We start from the raw sequence: 23,518 nt of genomic DNA, 5'->3' as shown, positions 1-23,518 counted from the left end.
TCTGTGTTGGTTTCCTGTTGGGATCTCTATATCCCATGATCTCTAGTCCTTAGCACCACAGCTGCAAGGTGAAAAAAGGCAGTAGCTTAGCTAGAGAGGGTGAAAAGCAATAAGTTTTGCAGGGAGTGTATGCCTTCATTTTGCTCTAGTGCCCCGAAATGGCTCCAAAGGGGAGGGGAGGGGTAGGGACCGCTTGCATAGCGTGGTGAGGCTCCCTGCAAAACTTACTGTTCTGCACCTCCTCTAGCTGCAAACAGGATAGGATACTTAGGGGAGTGCAGGGAGTTTCAGTGCATGAGCAGCAGAGGTTTTAAAGCAAGAGTTGTGCTCCTGTTGTTAAACAACAACATTTAATATTTACAGACGGTTCCATACTTCACACAGAACCCAGGGTTGTCAGTACGGTGTCAGTCCATCAGGTACAATCCAGGCAAATGAAGGCAGCAGAACCAATGTTCTTATGTTACTATGTTCTTATGTTCAGTCACAGAATTGCCTCCAAACAGGAACTTTTTCCTTGCTTCTCAAAGACTGGTGGCCACTCAGCTTATTGTCGCACGTGGCAGAGACGCCACTTCCTGCCCCATTCGTTGATGTTTGGCCGACTCAGGAGTCCTCATGCCCATGAGGCTGTGCAGTCACAACTGGCGAGGCTCTTTAGTCTCTCTTGTATAGTATTCCCTTGATACAGCAGTTACTGGCAGTAGAAAGTAAGTACGTCCTGCTGGTTACCCCGGATGAAGGCGATGGGCGGGTGAAGGTTCTTGGAGACAGTCTCCAGCCAGGCCATGTAGAGGGCGCTTGGGCAGGCCCCTTTCCTTACTACAGGAAGGCTCCTGGGGAAGCAAGGAAGGAAAAGGAGGTAGTGCTTTGGAGGGATGGGGAGCAGACTCTGCCTACTTAATCCATAAAATGGTCTAATCAGGACTCCTTTGTAAGTTTTCTTCTAAAGAATTCAGAACTCTGCACTGAGGATATTATGCATAAATTAAGCAAATTTGCATCTCCCTGCTCGTTTTGTGCAGCATGTTGTATTTGTGCTAGAGGTGGAAAGGATGAGGGTCTGGTTCAGGCCCCCAACCTATGGTCTTTTACTTTAGGCCCCCTTATTGCCCATCCACGTTTGAGATTTCAAGCTTAATCAGTTGACCCATAAGGACTAGAAACTTCCTTTTAGAAAGATTTTCAGGTTGCTGAACACCCATTTGCTGTAGTCTTCTGTGTTGACCACATCCATACTGATTTCAGAAGGGAGGACAATTGGAGGGCTGGGTAACCACCACCAGGTCTCCCAACCTGGGGAGATTACTCACATGACGATGAGAGCTGCATTGCGCGAGTGGTCCTGCAGTATCTCATGGAGGCGGATGTACTGTTCGGTCTGAAGAGCCGGAGGGGGAAAATGAGGAGGAGACACACATTAAGTGGATTTTCAGACATTCCTTTCTATGCCCCTCTATCTATTAGACTCTGGAACCCTTTTGGAGCCAGCACTGGGGACTCAGCTGTTTTGATAACACCTCCCCGACAGTTGTTGCTGAGTTCACAAGCCAGAGGATGTGTGTGTCCCTTTAAAGTCCCAGGCAAGAAGCCATGGATGCTCTCAGCTGGGCAGTTCATCTGAGAGTTGAAAAGTTTGCTGGGTTTCACATGTTCAGCATATTTGCTGGGTTGTGCCCTGGAAACCCTGTTCCCACTACCAAATCTAAATGCCACCTCCCAGCCTCTATGCCTCCAGAAGACTGGATTCTTGGACACATGTTTCTGAGATCTGGAAGGAGGGATTACTAGAAAATAGTCATTTAAAGACCTTCCATCTTAGGGTAGCTATGTCAAGTTCAAGAGGCTGAGGTGCAGCAAGTCTGTGGCTGGAAAAAGCTGGCAGAAGCCTCTCTGTTCCTATCTTCAACCACCAGTTCTGGTCCTCCACCCATCTCCTCACATTGGAAATGGAACCCAAAAGCATTTCACCTTTTTCTTGTAGACTCTGAGGTCTTCTTCGGTGACCTTCCAAGGCATGTCCTTGTCTGTCCCTTTTGTGTCTTCTGCACCCTTCTGACTCTCCAGAAGCCGATATGGGGCTATGAGATCCTCAAATTCTTTGCAACTGCAAAAGAGAAGGGAAAAAAAAAGAAGTCAGATTGAAAGGAGGAGGAGACAATGGGACATCAGTGAGAATTAGGAGGGGTATAGTGGGCTTTTGTGAAAACTACTATTTTGGGATGCAATATCAGGGCTGCCTTCATAGACTCAAACTCAAGCCATTTGTTTCCAAAATGTAGAAAACTGCAGGGGTTAGTTAGTCGTTGTGCTTGCCCTGAAAAAAAAAATTCTAGATGTCTGTATGCAGGCAAGTCTATCTTGTCATGTTCTCCTGAATAGCTTGAGAGGAATGACTGAATTTGGGAAAAACTTGTCAAAGCATCTCTCAAGTGCCCCAGACCCTCAGGACAACAATAAGGAAAAGGCTATTGATCAGCCACCACCCTGCCCTTTTCCCTGTTAGAAAATTCTGAGCTTGAAAGGGCAAGCTCTGGATCATAACTGTGGATTTCAAACATCCCCACTACTTGGTGTGTATCTCATAGTGATAAATCTTGCTTGATGAGGACAGCTATGTTACAAAGGAGAGTCTGTAGGTGACCTGGGATTGGGGGGCAAAGCTCTTAGGCAGGGAACTTTGGGTGTTTACCTTGTCTCTTCTGGCTTCCACATTATTTCTGGTAGAACCACAACTTCATTGAAACCCAGGCGGAATCTGTTCAACAAAAACTGGATCCTGAAGGTCAGGGTGAGGAGGAAAAAAAGGGAACAAGTCATAAGTCTTTGTTAACTGACCACTTGGAGGTGGGGGGGGGGAGAAGCTGGTGATTACTCAGTAAAGAAAAGCATTAAGCTTCTATATGGAAGCTGCATCACAAAAAATGCCTTCTATTGGTCAGACAGATAGAAGGTGATTCATTTTGGATTTAACAGTACTTGAACCTCTACAAGTTGCACCCAAGAAGCATTTTCTCATCACTGATGTTCAGACATGAAAAGCTGGCCTTGCTAAAATTCTCTCTTGCGTATACAGCCCTGTCTGCCTGTTGCATCTGGACACACTGCCCCAATGGCTTTCAAATGTTCTGCCTTTGGGGGCTGCTTTTCACATCAACCTTTCTGCCAATAAACCTCTGCACATAGGCCATGGGCTACCTGCGCAATGCCTTCTAGGGGGAGACACACTGCTTACATGGGGGCTTACTATTGCTCTGGGTGAACTGTGACCTAGGATACACCCAAGATTCTTCTAAGGCTTCACAATGCAGGAGGCAATTCAGGAGCCCCAGGCAAGTGACCTTTCTGAGACATTTGTCCTCCATGAGTGCTGTGCTTAATGAAGAACCCCTACAAAGTTCCTAAGGAACCCTGGAGTCCATGGAAAAAAGTCTGAGAACTGCTGCTCTGGCTACCACTATGACACCATAACAAAGTTTTACCCCCTTACTCTTCTCTATGCGCTTCTGCGTTGACGATCTGTCTGCTGATAAAGACCCGAACTTTGCACCGACTCCAGCGTTTTCGGCGGGTGAGGAGGTAGGGAATGAGGAGGGTGAGCCCTGTAAGGACAAGAGAAGAAACTCATAGGTTTGGCCTGAGGATCCCACTCTTAAGGTAGTTTGAATCTGGCCAAGTGGAATGGCAAATAGTACCAGCTCCAGAAGGTTTGCTTTGGATGTGTGGGGATAGAGCAACTTCCCCCTGTGTCACAACAAAATGCAGTTTTTCCAGTCAGTACTGGAAGTAATAGATGTGTGTCATGCTTGTCATTTTGCAGCCCTTTGATGCTGCAATCCCACCTCAGATTATAATGGAACTGGAGACGTCCACAACTCCATAGGGTGCCAACCCAATGATGATGGAGAGGCACTTACCGCCATCGTCAGAAAGCCAATAGATGTCAATATTTTTCTTCTTCTGCTTGCCCTGGAACACGGTTTCCAGGTGTGTGTCAGCACCAACTACCTTGAATGCGTCACCTATGAGGAAGCACAAATGAAGAATCTTTGCACTGTCTCCCTGGAGTGCCCCCAGATCTGCCAAGAGACCCTCATTTTTGAACCTCAGATCAGAACCTGGGGACTGCAGGTTCAAATCTCTGCTCAGCCTGAATAGGGCAGTAGTCAGAAGGCCTGCCAGGAGCCCTGATGGTCATGTTGGCCACTTGGATTCCAGGTTAAACCATTCTGCTAAGTCAGTGGTTCGCAACCTGGGGTACGTTTACCCCCAGGGGCACCTGCCGGGGCCTGTAGGAGTACTTGAAAAAGAATTGAATAATGGCAGGAAAAGGTAGGTCTCTGTTAGAATGCCTTGCGGGGCTGGCAAGGCAGGAAGTAAGGCAGCTAGCTCACTGTGAAAGTCCCAGCAACTGCTAGTTTCTGGACATCAATTCATGTATTATCGGATAAGGATCAGTAGCTGTAAACATATATTTGAAATAACAGCAAGTATATTAATTGCAAACATTTTGCTAATAAGAGAGGGTACAATTTATAGAAATGGGCTTCCAAGGGGTACGCAAGTGAAAAAATGTTGAGAACCATTGCGCTAAGTCATATTCCCTTAATACCTCCAACTTACGTTTCTGCTTCTCGTGGTCCAGGGCTGACTCCGGGTCCTCAAAACCAAGATTCACTATTAGGAGAGAGACGTGAAGTTTAGTTAAGGCAATTTTTATTTTTTTTCTAGATGAATCAAAAGTCTGTGTCTGGGTACTATAAATTCTGCAATAAGAAAAGATGGATAGGTAAATTATGCAAATTAAAACATTTTGGCCTGTTTTGCATAATTTATTCTGCTTTTTTTATTTTGCAGAATTTATTGTGCCTCTACAAGTTATGAAAAAAAGGCAAAGTTGCAACAGCACCCACTGAGATGTCAATTTCTTCTTGAATCCAACATATTGTCTAACTCAGGGGTGCTCACACTTTTTTGGCTCAAGAGCTACTTTGAAACCCAGCAAGGCCCAGAGATCTACCAGAGTTTTTTTACAATGTTCGCGCCATCATAACATATAACATTTATGTGTACAATGTATGTTGGTGTACCTTGCATAACCGCATGAGCCAATATTGCACAACACAACATAATTAACTATAAACATTTTTTGTAATTACTTGAGTTACTTTGATGACTTGCACTGAAGTGAATCAGCCAAGGATGCATAGTCCGGACAGTAGCTGCTGACAGCCAGCCTCAAGCACACTTTCAAATGTTCATCAGTCATGGTGGAAGGGTACTTGGACTTAACGTTCTTCATGTAGGAAAAGGCTGACTCACATAAATAAGTGGAGCCCTTCCTGCCTCAGGTGCTCCTTATATCCCTGAGGGCCCTATTGCCTTCAAGTTGCTGCAGCTGTGCAGCACACTCTGCTGGATGCCCAGGCCTTACCCTTAAAGGGGCCACTGCTGACACCACATCTACCTCCTCACCAGATCTTCCTCAATTCCAATACAAGTGTGGGGGGAAGCAGATCTCTATACAGACCAGTGCAAAAACAGGGGAAAGGTGTGGGGGAGGGAAGATCTCTATATAGACTTCACAGCAAGACCAGTGCAAAACCCCTTGCACACAGAACCAACAGATGGAAGTGGGGGGGGGCAGATCTCCATACATACCAGTGCAAAAACAGGGGAAAGGTAAGTCAGCCCCAGTAGAGTCAACGGGGCTCACTCCCAGGGATGCGTGGACTGGAGAGAAGCCTGCCAGCGGCTCCTCTCCAGGTCTACTCATGAGTCAGCCCCAGTAGAGTCAACAGGGCTCACTCCCAGGGATGCGTGGACAGGAGAGAAGCCTGCCAGCGGCTCCTCTCCAGGTCTACTCATGAGTCAGCCCCAGTAGAGTCAACGGGGCTCACTCCCAGGGATGCGTGGATGGGAGAGAAGCCTGCGATCGACTCATTTTGCCTTGCGATCGACCGGTCGATCGAGATCGACGTATTGAGCACCCCTGGTCTAACTTATAACCACAACAATGATACAACAAATGTTTAAATATAAATGTGTGTACTCTGAAGGATAAAAAGCTGCAATATAAACATTTTAAGTAAATGCAATTAAAAAACCAAAATCCACTAACTGAGATGACTTTTCCAGCTTGCCTTGTGATATGATTGTTAATTATTGGGGCATAAAATATAAAACCATTTATGAAGAAGAAACCTCTCGGTTTCCCTGGAGCCTTCAGTCATTTTTGCCTGTGGTTCCATGGAAACCCAGCTCCTTCTTTCTTCTACAGCTAGACAGAGGTCTGAATTCCAGCAGTTCTGTGGTCTTGATCACCCTGCTCCTTTCCTGGACATGCTCACCTTGGGCCTTCACCCTCCGTGACACATCTAGTCCATCCCGCATCCGAAGCACACACACTCCAACGTTAATGTCAAAGGAATCACTGCAAAGAAAGAAAGACCCATAAAGAATAAGATTCAGTGGTTGCTTGAGTCTTTCCAAAGCCTATTAGTCAGGTCCCAAAATCATTTGTATCATGTGGTTGATGGGACACTCTTTTCCTACCTAATGAGGGAAAAGGAGCCAGTGTCTCTGAACATGTGCAGTGTATCTGTCTTCCATCAGGTTAACTCTGCTATGGTGAATAAGCCCTCTTCATCTGACAGGAGAACCCCAGTTTGTAAGTAACTTGGGAGTATGTTTGGTTTACTTGTGCGACCCTGCCAACCTCCCCTCTATCGCCTGCATGTACCCTGGAAAGGCTGAATTTCTGGTTTATTTGGACTGCACCAGTGCAGTTGACGTAAGTGGCCTTGGTAGAACAATGGCCTAAGCGGAAAGTACAGGTTCCTTACAGGGGCTGACTCATACCTGTCCACTGGTTAAATTCATGCCCCTAAGGAGAGGGTTTTCTACAGGTGGATTAGCCAAAAGTAAAAAATCTCTTCAAACCCCCCTAAAAGGGTACAGCTTGACTGAGATGTTGCATGTTTTATTCCAGCTGGGTGCTGCTGTCAGGCCCCTCCACGCCCAGGAGGCAAAGGGGGAACTGCAGTAAGGAAGTTCAGCTAGGATCACATTTTAAGTTGCTGATGTTACAATTTTAATTCCTTTGTCTCTAATTTCAAGTGTCTGTTTTTGCCTATTTGAATATGTTTGAGGGCTGCATTTATTTTTTTAAAAACTCAGTAGGACTTGTGTTCTAAAGTACAATGAAAAACCAGGCTTGAAGACTAAAATGCCCCTTTATAGGTTTTCAGCATTTCTTTCCACACCCACTTGATACCCTTCACTCCATCACACATTCTCACAATGCGCATCCCTTACTGTATTATGCCCACATAATTCTCCAGGTTGTGGGGTGAGTCTGTCTGCCAGTTCCTCTTGTACCCGAGGACCATGGTGTTGGGTTTGAGGCGTCCCAAGCCTGAGACCTGCAGGGAGATGCTGCTGTTAGCTTGTAGACCAATGAGAGAAGCATGCTGTGCTCAATGGATGGAACACTACTTGACTTGACCACTAGAGGCCAACACTTCAAGTGTGCCCGAGAACCATATAACAAGATCAAAGGGCTCGTTCTCCTACAGTGCCCCTGCTTTTGCTGACCTCCCTGACAATGAAAGGACCTCTCATGTCAACTTGACCAAGCCAGCTCCCGGATACGATACCTGCATGAGGCTCCTGGCCCCCGTTCTCACGTCCCCCACTGTGATAAAGTTGTAGAAAGAGCGTATCTTCCTTTTGCTGAGCCACTGGAGTTGTTCATCATAGTCGTCGGCGCATGAGATGTCATCCAACTGTTGGTGCAAAGGCAGGTTCGATGAAAACTGCTTCAGAGCCCCTCACCTCCCTTCCTGCCAATTTTCCATGTCTTACGGGGCCTGGCCTGAGATACTCACCGTAGCCACATTCCCACATATCATGAGGCTCACGCCCTTAGTGAAGGCACCCACAAAATCGACCAGGGCTGGACGGAAGTTTGGTGGGCCTGAGAGGACCAGGCACTGAGGCCTGTGAAGAGGGAAGGTTATACTAAGCCATGAATTAGTTCACACAGGCACCACGGCTTGATTTCTACATTCTTGATAACTATATAGTAGCAGTGGGCAAACTCTCCTCAGTTCAGAATTTACTCCAAATACAGGAGCCTTCAGGAAAAGCCTGTGAGTCTCCCAAGAGTTCTCTCCCAGCTCATAATGTGCTGATTGTGCAACATGCACTTGAATTTCCCCTGGGAACTGCAATTTGGTTACGTACCAGATGCATGAGTGAAAGTGAAGCCAATGGTATAACGCCAGCTTGGATACATACAGCCAGGGTTTTTTAACCAAGCACAGTATTGTTTTGCAAGTCACATGCTCATATTAAAAGTTAGTGTGCTTTTGCCGCAATGAACAGGGGTTTCATTACAAGGGATGAGCACTAAAAGACTTCTAGATGTGGGTCTATGCAGCAGCACCCTGTCAGTGCTCGTTCAGAATCAGAAAGTGGACAGAATCTCGTTCAACATTATGAGCTAGAGAAAACTCTCTGCTTGATTCAGCATATGGCTGGATGGTACAGGCTTGATAAATCTGCCCCATCTCTACTATATCCTTGAAGACCTGAAAGCAGAATGTGTGGTGACTCTTTGAAAAGCATTGAGTCATAGATGGTAATGTTTTGGAGGCAATATGCAAGTTCTGCATGTGGAGTTATATCTGTGGTGCCCCTTCACACATTCAGTTGCTGCTTGACATTACAGCGGCCAAGTGAGGAGCATGCATGCCTGCATCTCACAAAAAGAGTCAAGAAAAACAAGCACATGTTCTTATGTTTTCACTTGTCCAGATTCTATTCCCAAGAGTGAGGTTATACTCAAATTCCCTGTCCTAACCCCTATCCTAGCCCTAAATGGGGACAGAGACCCAGGAAAATCCAGCTGTAGATCTACCACCCTCCGCTCAATACAACAGCTATGCCGCCTTCCTCACCGGAAATTCTTGACATGCTCCTCAACGTTGATTAGGTTCATAGCATTTGACAGGGCCATGTTGTAAGTGCCAGCCTGCACTGAAGAACCCCAGTTCACATCTGTGGGGAGATGAGGTGGGGGGGGGGAGCAAACAAACAAACAAAATAAGTGCTTTCAATCTACACTTACCTGCCAGTAAGTGAGTAAAAAAATTACTGGGAAAATTCAGAGACCTCCAGTCCAAAGATCAGCTTTCTGTTTAGCTTGGTGTACATTCCATTAAATTCATTGTGTGCTGCTAAAGAACTACTAGTCTCATGAAAGTGTCCCATGGGCCCAACCACAAAGGAGGCTGCCCGCTGTGTATAATTTACTGCTTCGACCATCCAATCAACCTCTGCTGGGATGTGGAAGGGTCATTCATTTAATCGCTGTTGCTGCAAAGGTGAGGTAGAACTACTCTGAGGAGGTTTCCTGTTGTGTCTCTACATGATTGGCCTTGCCTCCTTCTTATCAGCCTCACCTTGAGGGCAGGACATTCAGTAACCTTGTAGGGTTTCAGAAAAGGGTACTTTCCCATTTCCAGAAAATGCTGGCATGGCCTAAACATGAGATCTTCTCCATGCAAAGCAGGGGCTCTACCACGGCATGACAGGTGCTCCCAAAAATTCACAAAAAACACAAGGAGTAGGTAATTCTTACTTCTCAAATAATCTAGCATAACTGTTTTGGGATGTCAGAGTGAAGCATGCTTCCCGTTTTAATTCAGAAACCATGAGTGTGATTCAGGCTATTCAGAGGTTAGCATTTGAATGAAAACAGCTTTTGTGCTTTAAAACAGGGGTGCCCAAACCCCGGCCCTGGGGCCACTTGCGGCCCTCAAGGCCTCTCAATGCGGCCCTCAGGGAGCCCCTAGTCTCCAATGAGCCTCTGGCGCTCTGGAGATTTGTTAAAGCCCACACTGACCCAACGCAACTTCTCTCAGCGTGAGGGCGACTGTTTGACCGCTCGTGTGAGCTGCGGGATGAGGGCTCCCTCCACTGCTTGCTCTTTTGCATCTGTGATGCAGCAGTGGCAGCAAAGGAAAGGCCAGCCTTGCTTTGTGCAAGGCCTTTTATAGGCATTGAGCTATTGCAAGACCTTCATCCATTCATATAAGTTCATATTTAATATATGCATTTATGTAAACTTACATAAATTTATTCAAATTTTAAATGTAAATTAATTCTTTTTCCCCCGGTCCCCGACACAGTGTCAGAGAGCTAATGTGACCCTCCTGCCAAAAACTTTGGACACCCCTGCTTTAAAACATTGTTGTTAAGGTTCTGGGGATTCTGTGTGTCAAAAGGAAGCGTGTGCAAGGTTTAAATAGTTCCATGCACAAATCTTTTCCTACAGAGAGGATTTAACCAGATGCCAACCTGTTAACCACAACCCTGACAAGCATCAAGTCGAAGGATACAGCACCTGAAATGGCACATTCCAGGAAGGACCCTATCATGTAATGATGTTGCTCAGTTTGTCTATAACCCCTGGTCAGGTCCCCCCTCTGAAATCTCAATCTTGCAGTTAGTAGCTCACTTGCTTAACTAAGCAAGACTTCTAGCCAATAGGTTGTGGCTCCTCAGTATTTGCACATTACTCCCCAATCTCCCTCACCTGGCTTCTTGTAGGTGACGTATGCCAAGCTCACAACGATGACCCCAACAACAATGAGGGCCGCCCACCATGTCAGCAGGAACATGATGACCACAGAGATGATGGAACCAAAGAGGGCAGTCCATTTGCTGAAGTAGCGGAAGGTAGGTCTCCAACCTGGGTGAGGAAAAAATGCCCCTGCTCAGTCCAAAACCAGGCCTGACTTATCTCATCACTGACCTAACACATAACCTGGTCTAGCAACATTTGAGCCAACCCACCTCCTTCCAAAGACAACGTGTGTCCAGTTGCCACACAGAAACAGAACGGGGATAGAATCCATCAGTACAAGAACTTCAGCTTTCATTAACAAACAAACCAACCAAGTTACTAGTCCTTATAAGTGAGGTGAAAAGTGTGAGGCAGAACCTCATGAGGTACACTGAACCTAGGGGTAAAGATGGAGCCACATTTCTACAAGTGAAGGTTCTGTTTTCTACACCATCCCATGCCCCATCCCAGCCTCAGGCATGGTCTACCCATGGAAGGGTGCTGAGGTAGTAGAATAGACTATAAGTGGGAGATAACCATTTCTAAATGTTCTTTTATGTAAAAACTCCCTGAAAGTAGAAAATTCCCAGAGCAATGAGTGGCCTAGGTTAGACCATTTCCTGCTGGCTTCTACCCAAGGGAGCAGTCAAAAAAGGCATGCCCCACTTGTAATCAGCAACCTGAAGTGGCACCACTCTGCCACCTTGTTCTGCTGCATATATAGACCAAATTGGAACCCTTCTCTCTGCTACATGTCTGCATGTGGTCGTGGTGTGTATTTCAATTCTTTTCCCATAGTGGACTATTCAAAGCAAGCATGAAGCCCAGCCACCCCCACATCCCAACATTGTACAAACCAGGGAAGGTTTAACCATTTGTTGATTCTGCTGACTGCATGAGACACTTTACCAGCCCTCCACTGCATCACAACCTCCCCAGTCCAGGCCAAGCACAGTCCAGGCCTCCACAACACAAAACAAGACTCTATCTGGGCAGCGGTTGCTTGACTCCCTTCACTGGTTCATCCAATTGGACCACCCCACCCCAAGTACACCTGCCTGCTGCTCTTCCTTGCCTCCTCCCTGTCCCATCTGCCCCACCCACCTTACCTGGAGAGTTAGTGATGGTGGCATGGAAGCAACTGAAGTTGATGAGGGCATAAGAGCACAGGAAGAAGTTGGAGATGATGGGCGCAATGGTGTTGAGCTCAGCTGCAGAGACAAGGGAAAGAAGGGTGAGCATGGAGATGCCACATTCTGGCACATGTTGGAGTGGGACAAGGTGCTCTTGGGTCCTGAGGCCTCTTGTCCTCAGAGGAACCAATTTTGCACCTGTGCCACTGAGCTCAGCTTGATCCTCAACTGTTGAACCCTTCTGCTACAGGGTTGGCTGGAGCCTGGAGAAATGAGTGGAGGCACTAGCCAAGGGACTAAGGGCTCCTGGGTTATCTTTGATTGTTACTGTAAGCCCCCCAGGCATAATTTTGATTGAAAGGCCGAGTGTAAAGCTATCATTCATACATTGTGAGCTGCCTTGAGCACCTCCCTGCTAGGAATGAAAAGGCAGGATACAAATAGTTTAAAAGAATAAATACAGCAGAATGAAGGTGGGAGAGTTCTGAGATTGCAGAACAGAGGCAGGCTTGGGGGGGCAAATCACATTTGGAATTGGAATAATCTTCTAGGTGAAATGTTCCTTCTAAACAGCACAGCAGGAAATGAATGAACAATTTACTGATTTATTTTACTATGTAAACCGCTTGGTGAACTACTACTGTTGAAAAGCGGCATATAAATATTCTTAATATTTATTTAGAATATAAATATTCTTAGCACATAAAAACTGTGCTAGAAACCCCCCCTGTCTCCAGCAGGCTAATTTTGCATTTGTGGGGTTCATGTGGAAAAAGCAATCAAAGGTGATATTGCCCCACCTGCGACACAAAGCGGTATAGTCCTTTCTACCACCTCATTCTGCCACATGCATAGACCCAGCCAATTTTGGAAGAGAATTGCGGGTTGATAGGGCTGATTGACCAGCTAGGGAGAAGGCCTCACTCACCAATCAGGATGAAGGCGACTGCCAGGATGAAGGTCAGGGCATAGGCTCGCAGTGGCTCCTGGTTCTTCCCGTATCCTTTGGCAAAGAAGCCGATGAGGGGGTACAGGTTGTCCTGACAAAGGCACTGTGAGGGAGAACAGCACAAGAAGTGACAAAGCAGGAGAAGAGAAGTGGCTGTGGGAACAGACAGACCCTATTTGCATTTGCAACTTAGCCTGAGGAGTGAGGTCATTGCTCTGCACTAGACTCCAAACCCTGTATATGGAATGCATCAAGTTCAACAATCTCCTATTAAAGTAGCAAGGGCTGGGAAAGATCCTACTGGGCTCTAAGTCTGAACAAAGAAGCTTTTTTGGGTTCATAAGTTATGTCTTGAGAAGTGGCCATTTGTGGCTGCATATGAAACCTATTCAGTTGTGCACTCAGAGGAAGTGTTCAGCCCTGCCCTCCTTAGACAAATGCTGAACCTGGAGGCCCCAGGGTGTGTTGTTAAGGAGAATGGAGTCAGTAGGGGAGGTGGGGCTAGCATGGTCCCCCTCTGCCTACGAACAGCACACCTAGTTTTAGAAGAACTGAAAAGGGCTTGTGAGTGGGGGTGGAACAGGACATGGTGAAGTGACACTGAGGAGGAATCAGAGGCATTGTGCATGGGGTTGACACAGCAAACATGCTTGTAGGTAGGCCCTGAAGGGAACCATAGAACCTAGCAACAGTGTAGTCTTGGACACTGGGAAATTTGCCCTATGGAAGCGTCAGCACTCCTGTCTCAGGCTGTGGGAGAGTCTGACGAGATTGGACTTCACACCCCTGTGCCCCCACAACTTCTCACAACATACCTGGAAGACCTTCGGAGCTGAGACAAGACAAGCCAGAGCGGAGGAAAGGGTGGCAGCAAAGATCCCGGCTGTGATGAGGGGGCTGAATCCAGACACCATGCTCATAGTCTAGGAGACAGACAGGAAAAGAGCTTGAGGGTAGAGGGAACCCTGGGTCATGTCTAGAAGATCCCCATTCATTTCTGTTCACAAAACTGGGGGAGGAGAATCTATGAATCTTGGCTTTCCCTACCTGGTAGTCATTGGCCAGCCCATAGTCACATGTCCCAGCCAAGGTGCATTCTGTGAAGTTCCACCCGTAACTACAACCCATGCCGACACATTCCCCTGTGAAATTGGTGGCTCCCAGGGTGTCATTCAAATTGCCACTGGCATCACGGATCACGCAAGAACCTGGGAAAGGAAGAAAGCAATTCAGACTGTATACTACTCTGATTTAACATTGACAGAAGGAGGGATGCTGTATTGAATTCAGAATCAGCAGTGTCAACATTGAGTAAATAAACACAGAGCCCTCACATCTCATTTTCCGTGTGAAAGGTGTACCACCTATTCACTTTCTAGCAATCCCCTATCATCTGCCAACTGCACACTCCTTACCTATGGTGGCAGAGATAGCCAGGTACGACAGCGTGGTCAGGAAGATGGCCATTAGTGTCCCCTGTGGGATGGCTACTGCTGGGTCCTGCCAAGAAAACAGCACAGTGACAGATACAGAAATTACCTGTGCCACGTAGTAGCCAAAGGTCAGGGCTGGCTCAGGACATTTCTACCTTATTGCTTTAGGGCGCAATCCCAACCCCTTATGTCAATGCTTTCCAGCACTGACATAAGGGCAATGCAGCTCCAAGGTAAGGAAACAAACATTTCTTTACTTTGAGGAGGCCTCTGTGAGTGACACCCAACTGCAGGATGCAGCACACGTCCCATTGGCACCGCTGTGCCAGTGCTGGAAAGTACTGACATAAGGGGTTAGGATTGCGCCCTTAGAGGGAGAGGGGAGACAGTGGCCCTTTCTGTCTGATTGTCCTTTGGCCCCTCCCAAAACTGCTTCCAGAGTGGTGACTCCACCTGTCTGCAGAGGTGAGACAGCAAGACAGCAAGACATCAGCCCAGTTGGGCCCAAACTTCTATCTGGTCCCTCCCTTCCCCTGCAGTTCTCATTCCAGTACATAATTATGTAAACAACATCCAGCATTACATCAAGGTGGTACCTGAACATGTTCATTTTCTTCCTTGGCAATCCCATATTTCCCCCCTTGGGTATAACTTCTATAAGACTGTGAGCCCTTATGACAGGGACCTGTCTAGTCTTTGTACAAGTGGTTTGATTGCTTCATTATTTTTCCACCTCATGCAGAAAATCTAAGATGGCTCTCCCCAGAAATTATGTCAGAAGTTGGTCAAGGCCCATGGTCATTAGAGAGCCCACTTGACCAGGCTGACTGCTGAGCACACACTACCAATGGCAGTGCCCAATGAGTCATCACTAGGTGGAAAGGGGGGCCATAGAGGATCAAGGCTTTGCCCCAGGTCCTCCAACAACCTGGTACAAGCACTGGCTCACCCTTCTTCCACTAGTCAACATAAAGCATAATCCACCAGGAAGTTCTCCTGCACAAGACTCCTTGAAATTAGTGTGCTATTGTTTCTTTTCTTTTTTGTTCAGGTCAGATTCTGTTCAGGTCAGTGGGGCTTGTGAAGGAGAAAATCTCAGAGGTCAATTCTCTGTGGATCACACCTGTTCCTTCTTCTTCCATCTGCCTTAATGGCATTCAAAACCCACCTGACTTCACCTAACTGCAGAGTTGCCTCTGCCCAAGGACATTAGACCCAAGTAAGCAAATGTCTGGTTAGACCCCAACTCAGCTCTGTGCCATCCATGGCCTCCGGCTACTGCTACCCTGAAGGACTGCAAGACCAAACCAACCCACCCTGAGGTCTCCTGAGATGTTGGCACCAGCCAGGATCCCTGTAGCTGAGGGAAAGAAAATGGAGAACATGCCAAAGAAACTTCCAGATTCACCACGCCATTCTGGAACAATGTTCTGCAAGAAGATGTCGCCTTCAGGAAGGAAAAGAGAGAAAAGTGATTGGTCTGGCAAGCAGAATAGAGAAAAGACAAAGCAGGGAATGAAAACCCTGGCTTTAAAAGATAAATAAATCAAAATTGTGGTCAAGCCACAGTGCTCTGACCCAGCAGGGCAACTCTTAGTGATGATAGCTCAAGGAGGGAAGGGGTGTTTGGAACATGCAAGGGATTCTGAGAGGTTCAGTTATGGCCCCTACCACGATAGCTGAAATAGCCTTTGGACTGTTTCTCTGGTGAAGCTGGGATGAGAGTCCCAACGAAGTAATTGATGAAGGAGATCATGATGACAAAGAAGAAGACAACTTGAGCCTGGGAAGAAAGGAAGGTGAAAATATTTGGGACAACAATGACAACAGGGAGCCTGGATTCCCAGCACTCCTCAGCTTTGACTAGCTCCAAGCCAAGACCATCTTTAGATGACCCAGAAGACTGGTTTTTGCTTTCTTACTGCAGAATGACGAAGGCAAATGTTTACACTACAAACTCAATTTAAGCAGCGCAGCTTCCTTCAAAGCCACAGCTTAATAATAGAGCATCTGCTTTGCATGTAGAAGGTCCTAAGTTCAGTTGTGGTCAGTTATGTTCATCTCCACCTCCAGCAGAAATGATCGTAAGAAGGAAGGCTGGGGAAGACCTCTGCTTGAGACCTTGGAGAGCTACTGTCCACCAACAGGACCGTCTACCAGCAGGCCACCATCAAAAACAATATTAGGCTAGATGGACCATTAGGCTAGATGGGCCAATGACTCAGCATAAAGCTATCTGCTATGCTCAAAGCCCCCTGGGGATTGTAGTTTGGTCAGGAGCTAATATTCTCCCCCCCCCCCCCCCCATGCACGCAGCCAAATCTCACAGACCTGTGATTCCCAAGGTTCTCTGGGCAGAGGGAGTAACTCTTAAACTACTCTAAATCTACCGGATAAATATGCCCTGAGATCTTATTTCCCTTCTATAATTAAGGCTACCATTTGAGCTGTTTTTACTCCATGCTGAGAAGAACTGCAATTTGTCAGTGAAAGCACCCTGTGATACATTACGCAAATTAAATAAACGTGAGTCTGCTTTGCATAAGGCACCCTGCTTCCAGTGATCATGGGGAGGGACTGCCCATGCTCCTGTGCCTTTAATAGTTGCTTATCTGTTGACATCATGCTTGCACCATGCCATGAAAAGCATCACCTGATTATTATCTGCAGATCAGCCTGCTATTAGAAGCATGGGAGCTGGCCAGGCCAGTTTGTTTTACAACCTTTGCTTACACATGGTCTTCATTACTCTTGCGGGTTTTAATCTTGCTTTTGCTTTCAAAAATGAAAGTTGATATGGGTATAACTACTATAGCCCAGGACACAGGCTTCCCAAACATAACCACTAAGCTCCACTCCATGCCCAGAGCAGGCCAGAGTGCCCTCAGTCCACAAACCCAACCCCCATTTCTCTGTGAACATAAGAACATAAGAAGAGCCCCACTGGATCAGGCCAAAGGCCGATCTAGTCCAGCTTCCTGTATCTCACAGTGGCCCACCAAATGCTTCAGGGAACACACTAGACCAGCGGCTCTCACACATTTAGCACCAGGACCCACTTTTTAGAATGAGAATCTTGTCAGGACCCACTGGAAGTGATGTCATGACCGGAAGCGACATCATCAAGCAGGAAAATTTTTAACAATCCTAGGCTGCAATCCTACCCACACTTACCCAAGAGTAAGTCCCATTTACTAAAATTGTTAAAAGAATATACATAGTAGCTTGTTCAAAGTACAGGTCTGTAACATTTCCCTAAATGCAGTCACATACCATGGTAGAATCAAGTTTAATATATTGAAAATAAAATATTGAAATGAATGGGGACCCACCTGAAATTGCCTCGCGACCCACCTAGTTGGTCCCGATCCAAAGTTTGAGAAACACTGCACTAGACAACAGATAGGTCCTGGTGCCCTCCCCTGCATCTGGCAATCAGAGGCAGCCTACCTCTACCTTGCACATACCTACCATGACTTGTAACCCACGATGAACTTTTCCTCCAGAAATTTGCCCAAACCCCTCTTAAAGGCATCTCTGCAAGATGCCATCACTTCTTCCTGTGGCAAGGAGTTCCACAGACCGCTTACCTTCGCCTCCCATTCCATGCCAGCCAGGGCAATGCCAAGCAAAACAGTAACGGTGATCACACCCACAATGCGGATATCGTTCACCGGATCAACCATCACGGCATCAAATTCCTGTTGGTGGAGAGCGAAAAGGTGAGTGCTGGACAGAAAAGGCCTAAGGGCCTGAGCATCCAGATTGCCTTCCCCTGGGGTGTAGTGCTTGGTTTATTGGTTTCAGCTGTTGCATGGTGCCTACAGAAGTAAGGGGAAGGTCAATCTGGCCTAGATGAAGGAGAAATGGTGTTAGATGGTACATTGGAACACAGTGCTCCAATCATAGACGAAAACATTGAAGGAGACTGAATGAATCCCAGTAGTCCCACCCCATGATTGCTTCTCACTGGATCCAAATCATGACCTCCCTGTGCCTTCTAAAAACTATAGAAAGGTAAGTTCTTGGGAAGGCAATGGGCTTATGTACAGTTGCCAACTGAGCAGGAAAAAACCCCCAATCTAGTCTGCTTTAGACAGAGCCTGATATGCACAGATTGACCAGTTTTACACATTATGGAGCCAAACATGCCTTCTTATTAACTGCAGCACAAGTCAAGTTCTTGTTAAAGGAACTGATTAAGAAGCGGACAATTCTCAATCTGGGGCAGATTGAAGAGAATTGGGTCACACGGCACATACCACCAAGAGATCCTTGACCGTCTCGGAGAAGCCCACCACGTGCATGGCTACGGCCACAGCATTGGCAAAGGAGAAAAGAAGCCCAATGGAACCACCAAGCTCTGGGCCCAGGCTGCGTGAGATGAGGAAGTAGGTACCCCCTGTGCCAGACACAAGAGAACCAGTTCAGACATTATCTCCTCCCTCCCCACCAAGCCAACCCTACCATTAGACAACATCAGGCTACCCAACTCAGGCAGCATGTTTTGAAACGATGATGATGATAATAATTAGTACATAGCAACTGGAAGTACAATTTACTGGAATCCCTGGGCTGGGATGTTGCCATCTTTGTTGCCAAGATTTTTCCCATAACCCTTTCTGCCACTCAGAACTGCTGCACTATTCAGTCTGCAGCCTGATGGAGAAGGACCTCTGCTCCCCTGTAATTTTCACCCATGGGCACATTTTCCTGGTGGTCATTTGGGGGCAGGAGTTCTCAAGTTTGGTGGCGCACAAGATGACAGTTGGTAGTTATAACTAGAGGAGCTGTCAGTGAGAGGGTGACTGACTCACATTTCTGTTCTTAATTATTTGTTGTGAGCCACCTTGGAAGACTCATACGGATGGCAAGGTGGGGTACAAATCAGCCAATCACGCAGTGCAGTGTTCAGCATTTGTATAGCACCTGCTAATCATTTGACAAGTTTCATGTAAATGATCTCAACAGCTATCCTGTAAAGTAGGTCAGGATTATTATGCCCACATTACAGATGGACTGAATGGAGATTTGAATCAGGGCGCCTCTTGATGTACAGCTCGGTCACTTCACTATGCTACTCAAGGGCAACAAATAGCCAAGTAGAGGGTTGATTATTATATATTTAGCACTGTGGGAATGATGGCACTCCTTGAATTTTTAATATCAGGAACCAAAATGCCTTGAGCCATCTGTTCCACCACCATAGCACATGCACATGCACATGCTCTCCCTCTCTCTCTCTCTCTCTCTCTCTCTCTCTCTCTCTCTCTCTCACACACACACACACACACACACACAAGCTCTGTTGTGTATTTAACTGCATTTTGGGAATTCGAGCAAACATGATCCACTCTAATCATCCCCTCCTATGAGCCCTCCATGGGTGCTGTCTCCAGTGATCTTTAATGAGCATCTACAGTTTTGTAGGCCTCAGTAATGATCACGTTGCAGCAGCTCTCATTTAGCATGTAAAAAGTTGCTTCCGCAGTTTTCAAAACAACACCTGCCCATTCTCATTATAGGGGAGGCCCAGAAACAGATGCACCAGCTTCTGCAAGGAAAACAGCTTACCTGCTTTCACCTTGCCATTGGTAGAGATGGCTGAGATGGAGAGGCCAGTGATGCTGGTCACCACACTTGACATCAGAATGATTAACCAGGTCAGTCCTGGGGAAACAGGAGGTGGAGATGGGAGTAGGAACCTCATTGTTTAAGCTGCCCCTCGTCTCTCTTCCAATGTCCCTGATTTCAAAAGTGCGTCCTTGTTTTTCTGGATATGCTTGTAACAAGAAGCTGATTTAAATTCATCTTTCTCCCCAGGGAAGGAAGGAAGGAAGATACATGCACAGTCTGACTTTATTAAAAACAAACAAACAAAACCTCAATAGAGGAACAGAAGGACAATGCATGAAACAGAAACATGTTTTCTCACAGGTATTCGGAATCTGAATTTAAAATTATTTTCAAATTCTGGTTTTGAAATCTGAGTCAAACAGATGTGGACATAATTTTTATCCCTCTTGTTGGTGAAATCTTAAAAGGTCATAAAATAAATGGTCCAATCCTACCCAACTTTTCTGCACCAATGCAGTCACTGTGCAGTCCCGTGTAATATTCTGTTACCTGCAGGAGGCCTCCATGACTGTCCCCCCACCACATGACCCATCGGCACAGGTGCATCAGCGCTGGAAAGTTGGATAGAATTGCACCCAAGTAATATACTTTGCAGTGAGGGCTACAACTGGCTTTCCCCTGGGGGCTGGGGCTTTCCCCTGGGCTTTCCCCTGGGGGCAGGGGATAAGAATAGGCCCTCAGGTTGGCTGTACTTGTCGTAAGAGGTGACTAAACAGCCACTGGGTAGATGGGACTCGTTAGCCTGGGAAGGCAGCTCATCTGAGAGAAGGAAAACTCTGATCCCAAACCTCCACTGCCTTGTGGCTACATCCAGTTATGGAAAAGGCTTCAGGAGTCAACCTCGAGGCAAAATCCGGAGCCGGAGTCCCTGAGGCAGTTCATGGCTGAACACAGTCACGTTCTGGCAACTCCTGCGACGCCGCTGGAACCAACCGTATTGGCCTCTGCCTTTCCATTGGACCATTTCAGCGACGTGGAGAGGGGGGATTTGCTGCATGGGTAACAGCCTATCCTCCATACCTACTTTACCCAGGCTTTGCGCACTGGAGAGGACACTCTGTTCCAGAACCACCATTCAGAGCGTGACACTATAGTCTTCCGAGACTGAAGGATGCCAACAATGGAGGACTACAGCTGTGATCCCATGCTGCCCCCATGAGGTGAGTGCCCTGCAATCTGAAGTATCCCCCTGGATGAAGTTCCTGAGTGCTGGAGTAACTCTGCCCCTCCCAGGCTGACTATTGGCTATCCTTAACAGGAAGGGTTAGACGGGCATCCTGCCCAGGCTGGAATGTTGCCTGAGCAATGATACCTTTTCCCTGGCTCTGACCTGGACTGGTTCATGGCCTGGTGTGATCATAGGTTCAACCCCTTTGGCTCTAACAGCCCTCCTCCCCGGCACAAGGGCCAACTTGTCAAACTTAGGGCACAATCCTAACCAGCAGTTATGCTGGCATAGGAGCCCCTGGAGCATGTTTGCACCTCCATGGGAGGAAGCTGCGCCAGTGCTCCCAGACGCGCTGGTGCACGGAGGCTGGCGGAGGCCTCTGCAGCATCTTCCTCCTCTCCGCTTGTACCGATGCGCCTGCGCCGACACAAGCTGCGAAGGTAGGCATGGGGGCCGGGGAGGAGGAGGGAGGGGGTGTTTCTGGGCAGGGGGAGGGCGGGCGATGGACGGCCCTGGGGGGGCGCGCGTGGGGAGCTGGGGTGGGGCTGGGACCCAGCGGTTATGCCAGATCCCAACCCCCGTCCCGGGGGAGAACGGAGCGGCTTCAAGCCATTCTGCTCTCCTCGGACTTGCACGACCTCCAGAGGTGGTGCAGGTCCGAGGAGACCCATTGAGGTGCGCAGCCCTTACCCAGAAGTAAGGGGAAGAGCTTCCCCTTGCCCCTGGCTGAGCCATTGCACCCAACGAACCGGCATTGGATGCAGCACAAGCCTCCTGGCTTGCCTGCTCCAGCGCAGGTTTGGATTGAGCCCATAGTATGCTTACCCTTGTCTGTCCCTTTGCCTGAACATGATATAGTGTGAATGCAAACACATACGGGTGTAAATATGGGGGATTCTGGGATTGGCCATGATTTTCCATTGACATACCCACTGGCAAACCAGGGTTTGCTGCCATATCTTGACCCCTCCAACAGGAGGTTCCTACAAATGACAAAAGTCTTCCTAAAGTCATCCCCAGCTATCCATGGTAGGAAAAAAAAAATTCCTTACCTATCCCAGCCTGGGAAGTTATCCATGGCAAACGCAGATACAGAATCACACCCCAAATGTTCAACATACACCGAATCTTTGAAATGACAAGAAGGCAAAAATGAGAACCTACTCAGAACATTCACACAATCCTGCATCAATGAATCTGAAACCAATTGCGGTCCCCTCTTGTTTCTCCCTGATGTTTCATATCACCAGGACTGTATTTTGTTGAAAAGTGGTATATAAATACTGTTGTTGTTGTTGTTGTTGTTGTTGTTGTTGTATGAGCAAACAGACAAAACATCTACCCCAGTGGTTCCCAACCTTTAGGAGCCCATGGACCACTAAATCAAAAATTGCAATTGTCATGGGCCACATGCAACACCCTGCACACACAAAACATACAATTAAGGGTGCAATCCTGAGTGCGCCTTGGGCTGGCGCAAGTCTCTTGCGCTGGCTCAGAGGTGTTGCAAACATGCTGTAAAAGCACGTTTGTGCCTCCTCGAGAGTTGACTGGGCTGGAGCGCAGATGCACACTGGCCCGCGGAGGCTGAATCCAGCCTCCGCGCCAACTCTATCAGGGAGGGTTGAGTCGGCTGAGCTTGGCCGACACAAGGCTCTGGGTTGGATCAGGAGGAGGTGGGGAGAAGGCAGGAGGGAGGTGTTCTGGAGTGGGGGGAGTGCAGGGGGAGGGCGATTCTGAGGGCGGGAGGGCAGGGAGCGGGAGGCAAGGCTAGAACCTGGGTGTTATGCCGGATCCCAACCTTGTTCCTCGAGCAGTGCGGAGTGGCTCTCCTCAGAGTTATGCCACCTCAGTGGCGCTAGACTGAGGAGACCCATTGGAGTTGTGGTGACTTACCCGGGGGTAAGGGGAAGAGTGGCCCTCTCTTGCACTGGATACATTGCAGGCCTCCTGGCCTGCCAGTTCCAGCCCAAGATACAATTGCACTGCACATTTGATAGTCCATGGAGAAGCACTCAGCGAGACTCTGGAAGTGCTGGCTATGGCTGGTCCATTCTCTGCCCTCTCTGGTGGTCTGTGGGGAAGCACCTTGCCATGTGAGTGCTTCCCCACAAACTACCAGAGAGGGCAGAGAATGGACTGCCCACAGCTGCAGCTGATACTTCAGTACTGGCTGCTGGTAGTCCATTCTCTGCCCTCTTTGGTAGTCTGTGGGGGTGCGCTCACTTGGTAAGATGCTGGAAGTGCCGGCTGTGGCTGCAGGGGTGCATTCTCTGCCCTCTCTGGCGGTTCTTGTGGAGCACTCCTTCAGCGAGATGCTGGAAGTGATAGAAGGTGATCATCTTTTTTTCTGAGACCTCACAGACCACTTCTCAGAGTCTCACAGACCACCTGTGGTCCACGGACCACAGGTTGGGAACCACCGATCTACCCAATGAAAAGCCATTTCAATCAAGGACCCATTTACCATGACACCTTTCACCCAGCCAAATCGGACAGGCTCCGTTTCTGGTTCTTCAGCTTCCACATCCTTCTCATCTCCTTCCTTAGGACTAGGCTCCAGGT

At 47.7% G+C, this 23,518-nt stretch overlaps 1 pseudogene; it reads right to left on the bottom strand.

The window, feature by feature from the left end:
* Positions 1 to 694: 694 nt before the first annotated feature.
* On the bottom strand, positions 695 to 23,462 carry LOC136650969 (solute carrier family 12 member 3-like; annotated as a pseudogene).
* Between the last annotated feature and the right edge of the window lie 56 nt (positions 23,463 to 23,518).

Source organism: Tiliqua scincoides, chromosome 5, assembly GCF_035046505.1.
Source record: "Tiliqua scincoides isolate rTilSci1 chromosome 5, rTilSci1.hap2, whole genome shotgun sequence".
Classification (NCBI taxonomy): Eukaryota; Metazoa; Chordata; class Lepidosauria; order Squamata; family Scincidae; genus Tiliqua; species Tiliqua scincoides.
Note: the sequence above shows the minus strand (reverse complement) of the source record. Positions and strands in the feature narration are given on the sequence as shown.